An 8,479-nucleotide genomic window follows, 5' to 3' on the forward strand; every position below is an offset into this window, starting at 1 on the left:
ATTTAAAAGCAATGTGATGTAGTAGTAATAGGAGATTTTTCAATTATCCTGATAACTGTTGGAAGGCAAATTCTGCCGAGTATTATTGATTTTATTTATTTAAAATATTTTCCCCCAAAAGGACCCAAGGCAGCTTACATCACTAAAACAGTACTGTATTTAAAAGAGCAAGTATGGCTTTTCCAGGAAATTATTGGCTTGTGGGGCTGATCATTTTCTCCTACAAAAAAAGTGGAGAAAGAAACGGAAGGGCTAGGGACCCTTTCCCCAGCATCCATTTGCATTTCAAAATCCCATTGAATGGCTTGGATTTTTTGCATGCTCACTGTCCACACACACACACACACACCCAAGCAATGAGGAAATCCCAAGAGCAATACAAGGGGATTTTAAATGCTTTGCTTGAAGGTGAGGTCACATGTCAAGGCAAATGTTATTCCCTTGTTTTACAACAATTAGTGCTCCTGGCTCCCAGATCTTGAAGAGCTGCCCACCCAAGGCCAAAAACAGGGATTATAGACAACTGACTTATCTTTGTTGTTATGTGCCGTCAAGTTGCCTCTGATTTATGGCGACCCTATGAATGAGTGACCTCCAAAATGCTCAGCCCTCAACAGTCCTGCTCTGCTCTTGCAGACTCGAGCCTGTGGCTTCCTTTAGGGAGTCAGCCCATCTCTCATATTTGGTCCTCCTCTTTTCCTGCTGCCTTTTCCAACATGATTGTCTTTTCCAGAGAATCCTGCCTTCTCATGAGGTACCCAGTGTAGGACAGCCTCAGCATCAAGATTTTTTTTTCCTCCAGAGATAGTTCAGACTTGATTTTGCTCTAGAACCCACTTGTTTTTTAAATTTCTGACAGTCCAGGGCATTCGCAAAGCACCACATTTAAAACGGGGGTATAAGAACCCCAGTTCTTATTCTTTCCATTCCTCTGTTGTACTGAATCGCGGTCATATGGCATATATACTGAGGGGAATGTTCCCATTGGTTTTAATGGTACTGATTCCTTTCTTCCTGTTTAAAGCAGTTTTGCTGGCTATGTCCCTGGGGAAGATGGTCGTCAATAGTGCCTCTCATGAGAGAGAGAGAGAGAAATTCAAAACCACAAGACTGAAACCCAAGGGTGTGTGTGTGAGAGAGAGATTGGCATAATGAGAAATTGGCAGCAAATTAGTTTGTTGCCTTCTAACAAAGGTAGACTGAATAAATGCTTTCCCTGAATTTATTTACCGCAACTTGGATTTTTTAATTTCGTCTTTATTCCCTCATCATAAACTGTTAATACTCGGAGTTGTGGGAAAGTCCACGTCCGTATTTACCAAGGATGGGTTGCATTTGGAACAAAGTCACTGGAAGCTTACTGGCATTTTTTAATATTTGTAGAAATAAGTAGAAATACGAGAGTATGCGCGACTTGAAGGGCAGTTCCCTCCTTCAGATCCTTTACCCCCCACAGAAGCCGGATGATGGGTTAGGGTGGACGAAGCTGTGGTATTTCTTGGTGGGCCTGTCCGGGGAGCTCCGACTCCACTTCTCTCTAGAGAGAGTGTGTAGACCGACAGTAGCACCAGGTAAGGGTGCCAAAACCGGACGGTGGGTGGTCCAGCTACAATGGCAACTGCCGCCACAAGATTAGGAGACAGGCGGGTGGGCGGGCAGGCAAGCCAGCTTCCCACTGATCTCTTCAAAGAGGGGCTGGAAAGAGAGAACGAGGGAGTGGGAGGTGAATGCTCCTTTTGAAACGTAACTTCCTCATGCCTTTGTTAAGTAGAAAAAGCAACGTGTTCCAGATATTTGCACTACTTTGTAACTGGTTACTTGAACCTTGGTTCGGAGAAAAGGCACCATAATTCCTGTTGTGTAGGAGCCTCCGGGAAGCTCTTTGAAGGAGACTTAAGGGCCATGGTAATGACAGCTACAGAGGCCCTTGTGAATCAGAAGGACTCCCAAAGTTTAGAGGCGCATCATCCTTCCTGCCTTGGTCCAAGATTCACCACAGCAGAAAATTGATATTCTGATTTAGGTTCAAATCACCGTTCTTATCCTCTTCCTGTTTGGCAATAACAACAGCGCTGGCTCAGTTTTGGATTTTGACTTATCTCCTGAATCAGCAGATGGCATATTCCTCTCCTCCCTGCTTTCGTGTCTGAAGGCATGACGTGCCAGCTGGCCAGCAGCAGGGCCGGCCTGCACAAGCAACGCTTTGTCTCCCGATTAAAAGTCCTGCTGGTTCGGCGGACACTGTTCACACACTGAAATAATTGAATTTAATTAATGCTGTGGAGATTAGAGCAGTTATTTAACACCTTCTATCTGTGGCTTTTCTTTTTTTTTAAGGCCTGTTTCCCCACCCCTCCCAGATGCTTTGGACTACATGCCTCAGAAATTTTAAGGCTCAAGTTGGTCAAGAAATGACCTATAAATTCAACACAACTTGGAAAACTTACTTTTTTCACAGCTCCCATACAGTTTGGAAGCCAGCACGGCCAGGGGACAATGGGCTGCAGGATTTTAGAAGTCAGGGCATGGATACAGTCAGTGGTGGGATTCAGCAGGCCAACAAATGGTTCTGCAGAACCAATAATACATTAGCTACCGGTTCTGTAGAACTGGTGCGAACCTGCTGAATCCCACCACTGGATACAGTTATACGTGGAGGGGGGGGGGAATCTGTTTTTAAATCACATTTAACATGTTAGAAATCGATTTTAAAACTTCTATCTATGGGGAAATGAGGGTTCATTCATTTATTTTTGCCTGCGATGCATGGTTTCTGGGTTTGAAAAGGAGGTATTTTACCTGGCTGCAAGAGAGTTGTTTCTTTTAAATTGTTAGCGAAATCAATTTATTTTGAATTGTTTCAGTGTTATGTGAACACCTCTGTCAGTGTATATTGTGTCTGTGGGTTTCGTCAAGTACTGTACAGGTTTACAGTTTCAGTCTGTGGGGAAAACTTGCAGTCTGATCAGAGCAAAAAAGGTTGGGTGAGGGAAAGTGCTCCCTCCTTCATAAGAACTGAAGAAGAGCCCGGCTGGATCAGGCCAAAGGCCCATCGAGTCCAGCTGCTTGGATCCCACCATTGGCCCACCAGATGCCTCTGGGAGCACAGCAGACAAGTTTCCTGTCTCCTGATCCCACTCCCCTGCATCTGGCATTTAGAGGTGGTTGTTGTTTAATTGTTAAGTCGTGTCTGACTCTTTGTGACCCCATGGACCAGAGCACGCCAGGCCCTCCTATCTTCCACTGCCTCCCGGAGTTGGTTCACATTCACGTTGGTAGCTTCGAAGACACTGTCCAGCCATCTTGTCCTCTGTTGTTCCCTTCTCCTCTTGCCTTCACACTTTCCCAACATCAGGGTCTTTTCCAAGGAGTCTTCTCAGGACATGGCCAAAGTACTGGAGCCTCAGCTTCAGGATCTGTCCTTCCAGTGAGCACTCAGGCTTGATTTCCTTCAGAATAGAGATGTTTGTTCTCTTTGCAATCCAGGGGAGTCTCAAGAGTGTCCTCCAGCACCACAATTCAAAAGCATCAATTCTTCGGCGGTCAGCGTTCTTTATGGTCCAGCTCTCACTTCCATACATCACTACTGGAAAAACCATAGCTTTGACTATGCGGACCTTTGTTGGCAAGGTGATGTCTCTGCTTTCCTCACCATCTGCAGTGATCATTGAGCCCAAAAAAGTAAAATCTGTCACTGCCTCCATATTTTCCCCTTCTATTTGCCAGGAGGTGATGGGACCAGTGGCGACGATCTTAGTTTTTTTGATGTTGAGCTTCAGACCATTTTTTTTGCGCTCTCCTCTTTCACCCTATTTAAGAGGTTCTTTAATTCCTCCTCACTTTCTGCCATCAGAGTGGTGTTATCTGCATATCTGAGGTTGTTGATATTTCTTCTGGCAATCCTAATTCCGTCTTGGGATTCCTCCAGTCCGGCCTTTCACATGATGTACTTTTCATATAAGTTAAATAAGCAGGGAGACAATATACAGCCTTGTTGTACTCCTTTCCCAATTTTGAACCAATCAGTTGTTCCATATCCATTTCTACCTGCTGCTTCCTGTCCCACATATGGATTTCTCAGGAGGTAGATAAGGTGATCAGGCACTCCCATTTCTTTAAGAACTTGCCATAGTTTGCTGTGGTCCACACAGTCAAAGGCTTTTGCATAGTCAATGAAGCAGAAGTAGATGTTTTTCTGGAACTCTTTGGCTTTCTCCATAATCCAGCACATGTTAGCAATTTGGTCTTGAGTTCCTCTGCCCTTTCGAAATCCAGCTTGTGCATTTGAAGGTACCTTTTTTTTAAGCCTGAAGATTATACATTCCGATCATGGCTTCTAACCTGTGGTGGACTTTTCCTCCAGGTATCTTTCCAATCCCCCTTTTAAGGCATCTTGGCCAGATGCCATCACCACAAGCCTAGAAGCTGCCCATCTTGTCAATTTATTTGGTGACGTTCTCTCTGCCACTCACTGGTGTGCCTTCCCTCTGGCTAGTGAGGCTGCTGGTTCCCTCACTCCCTCTCCTTCTCCCCCACCCCCTTTGTGTGTGTCTCTCTCTCCATGCATGTGTGTCATGCTGCAGAGGAAATCTTTCAATCCAATCTGTTTTTTAATTTTTTTGTATCTATCATTCTGTGCTAGCGCTATACCAGATTGCAAGAATTTTCAATAAGTATATTGAAAATAACACCACAGCAGCAGTGGCAATTGGTTGTGAGAGGCAACCGGTGTAAGGGTGGGTGGGACAAAGTCTTAAAAGCAATAATTTTAAAATCCCATGTAGCCCCCACAATGAATATACAACACCGTTTTCCCCAAGAGGACACACATACACTGAACCAAAAAACCATGTGACTGCCAAATGACTGTAACCTGACTTCAAGACGACAAGATGGGGAGTATTAAATCAAACAGGGTCAGTGTGGATTGCCTCTCTGAAAAACAATGTTTCAAGTTGACTTCTACTGATCTGTTCAAAACTGTAAGTAATGAAAACATATTTATTCTTTCTCCTACAAATGTCTCAAAGTGAATTATTGAGGTTGTGCCAGTTAATGAGGAAGGGGTGGACTACTTGAGGAACTTGAAGCTATTCTCCCTGTACTTCTACTGCACAGCAAAAGGGTATATTACTAGAAATTAAAAATATTGTTAACAGGCTTCGAGCCACCCAGGAAGAGTGCTTTAAGCTCTTGAGCCCCTTTACCCATTTCCAGTAGCCCACCCCTCACCCTCTGAGCTAGCCTGTTGCCCTCAGGTCCAGCAAAGCACACTTTAAACTAAAACGTTTAGGACCAGTCCGGGAAACTCAAAACAAGATGGATGAGCTTGTTCATCAAAGCAGAACCCATTCTGTAATCCATCAAACTGCCCCAATCTACATGCTGGGAAGACATTCTTCTTCTTTATCACAGAGAACTGACTGCAAGACTAAGTGCCTGTCCTGAGAAGAGAATGTGAGATATTTATAGTATGCCTGTTTATTTGCAAATACCATGCAGGTTGATCAGGAGCAAGCAGGAAGCCACATAAAGAGTTGACGGAACAAAGGTAGCTTTTCTTATTCTGCGTCAGATCTCTCTTTTCCTCCTGTTACATCATGGGCTTCTAGACCGGCTGCAGCTTGCCAAGGCATCAGAAACAGGCTGTCATGGGGTTTTCTGTTTGTGGTCATTTACAAATATATCTCCTCATGCATTGTTCCAGTTAATGTGCCGGTCTGGCCTCTCCTGCTGACACTGGCAGCAGCCAGACCTCCCTCTCCTTCGAGGCAAGAGGGAAAAAAATCATCTAGTTTGGTCACTGTTGATTTCAGCATCTGAAATTATCTTTAGCCATGAAAATATAGGATCTGTCTGGATGGTCTCTTGTTTTCTGCTTGGGTGGGGTAGAATAGATTTTTTTTTAAAAAAATTGAACACCTAATGTTTTTAGTTTTTAAATATTGTCTTTTTAATTATGTTAAGCCACCTTGGGTCCTTTTTAAAAAGGCTAATCAACATGTTCTGCTAAGTCTTTTCTGACTTGTGGCAACCCTTTTCAAAGATAGATAAAGCTTTTCAAAGTTTTTCACCTAGAGCAGTGGTCCCCAACCTTTTTGATACCACCGACCGGTTTGGGGGGGGGACAGGGTCCGTGCATGGGGGGGCGAGCACCCTCCCGCACTCGTGCGCATGCACAAAGGGGCTGCGCTCACTTGCGTGCATGCATGAAGGGGCTGTGCATGCACAAAGGGGTGGGGACACTCGTGCATGTCACGCACACTCAGGTGCATGCCCAAAGAGGTAGGAGCACTCATGTGGCACGCAGACACTTGGGCACATGCTCAAAGAGGTGAGGGGTGTGCACATGCACTCGTGCGCATGCACAAAGGGACTGTGCGGGTGTGTGTGCTGGGGGAGTGTGTGTGGAAGATCTGTCTTCACAGCCCAGTCCAGCCAAGGCCACAGACCAGTACCGGGCTGCGGACTGTGAGTTGGGGACCCCTGACCTAGAGAATGCAGTACTCAGAAATGGTTTACCCTTCCCTTCCTCTAGAGGGAGCCCTGGGATGGCACAGCTTACCCAAGGATACCCAGGCTGGCTCTTCTCCCAGGAAGCACAGTGAAGAATCAAACTCCCAACTTCTAGCTCCCTAGCCAGATACCACTGAGCTATCCAGCCAGCTCTTTAAGGAGCAAGGAGGTGTAACAATATTTTAAATAAATAAATAACCAGAAATCTGTAAACTCAGGAGCCTTGTATTATGAAGGGGGAATGAGGGGAAAGGTACAAGGAGGGGATAAAGAACATAATTTATTTATTTATTTATTTATTTATTTATTTATTTATTTATTTATTTATTTATTTATTTAATTTAATTTATATCCCGCCTATCTAGTCACGGTGGACTACTCTAGGTGGCCAACAACAAAGATAAAATACAATAAAATAAAACAACAAATTACAAAACAAAACATTCTCGCTAAATGGGCTGGGAACTTTGATGGCCAAACAGGGATTCTAATCTGAGTCCCCAATCGGGTATTTCATTCACTACATTACAGAGGCTTCCTTATCTAGTTTGGCCACAACCCAGCACCACCGTTGAAGGCAGAGCTGCCCTAAAGATGTCCAATGTCTGATAGGAGAGGAAGAATCAAAACAACTTTTCCATTTAGGCGTGATGAGAGTTAAAGTGATAGATGTGATGTCCTAGAGCGGCTCCACCTCCCCCAAAATGGGATGGGGAGACCACCTCTTCCTGGTCCGTCTCTCTGGTCCAGGCCACGTTTTGAATGGCTGAAGGATGAGGTGAGCAGTTTGAGTGGCTTTACAGGGCAGAGCAGAATGATAATGGAGGGCAGGGGGAAAACGTGGCTGTAAAAGCGCGGCTGTCAAAGACCACATCTGTTCTCGCTTACAAGGACTGGGAATCCCTTCTCCCTTTATATTCCTGCCATCACCCTTCAGGATTCCAGTGATGTATTTTACATCCTCCACATTTCCTGCAGCACTGAGGCTGTGCAGTGCATTTTTGATTGTGTACTGTGGATTAATCAATATAGATATATTTATTTATTAAAAATATTTTTGTCCTATCTTTCTGCTTAGAAAAGGACCCATAGCAGCTTACAGTGTTTAAAGACAATATTTAAGAACAAAACAAGGAGCATACAGCTGTATGGACAGATAGAGATAGATGAGCCAGTAGTAGTGAAGTGGGTGGACTGGGGACTCAGGAGATGTGGGTTCAAATCCCTGCTTGGCTATGGAAACGGATACAGTAAAAGCTAAAGTAAAGAGGATCTCTTGACAAATGGGCATCCGGGTCTCTGTTTGAAACCCTTCCATGCTATGTTGTATAGAGTTTGCTAGAGAAATATATTTCTATGCTGTCATTACCAGACCTGGTCACCATAGGGAGCCAGAGACCACGCTTATGTATAGTGTTTGCTATTAAAATTGTGCTTGATCATCTGCGTATATCATTATAGCGGAGCTTGGAACCGGTCTCCTGTGGAGATGGGGGTCCTACTGTAAATATATTGATGTGAAAAAAACAAGATGGAATAAATTTAGGATTGAGTAGTCTTGAAATAGCACATTCTTTTATACAGATAATAACTGTGTGTTTCATATGTTTCAGATTACCTTGCATTCTGCTACTTTCCGCCAAAATTCTTGGAACACTTCTCTAACTTTAAAAACAACAACAAATAAAGCTGCTTAGATATGATCACAAAAGCAAATACTAGTAGGGGAAAGTCGGCACAAATTTCCATAGTTATATATTAGCCTTCTAACCTGGAGGGGGTCTTTCTTAACAATAACACCCATAGGCTAGAATAAGGAGGATTTTCTTTACTTTGATATATAAATGACATCAGATGGCTGTCCAAACAGCAACTGGGTGTGTGTCGATTGTTCTACATTCAGCACTAGATTTGACACATACGGGTCCTCCCTGATAAAGGAACATGTTCAGTTAGTTTTTAT

At 44.0% G+C, this 8,479-nt stretch overlaps 1 long non-coding RNA gene across 1 annotated transcript; it reads left to right on the forward strand.

The window, feature by feature from the left end:
- The first annotated feature begins 7,208 nt into the window (after positions 1 to 7,208).
- On the forward strand, positions 7,209 to 8,232 carry LOC144587528 (uncharacterized). The gene is made up of 2 exons (XR_013542671.1): positions 7,209 to 7,294; positions 8,130 to 8,232. It is a non-coding gene; the product is annotated as an uncharacterized LOC144587528 (long non-coding RNA).
- Positions 8,233 to 8,479: the final 247 nt, after the last annotated feature.

Source organism: Pogona vitticeps, chromosome 2 (assembly GCF_051106095.1).
Source record: "Pogona vitticeps strain Pit_001003342236 chromosome 2, PviZW2.1, whole genome shotgun sequence".
In the NCBI taxonomy this organism is placed as follows: domain Eukaryota; kingdom Metazoa; phylum Chordata; class Lepidosauria; order Squamata; family Agamidae; genus Pogona; species Pogona vitticeps.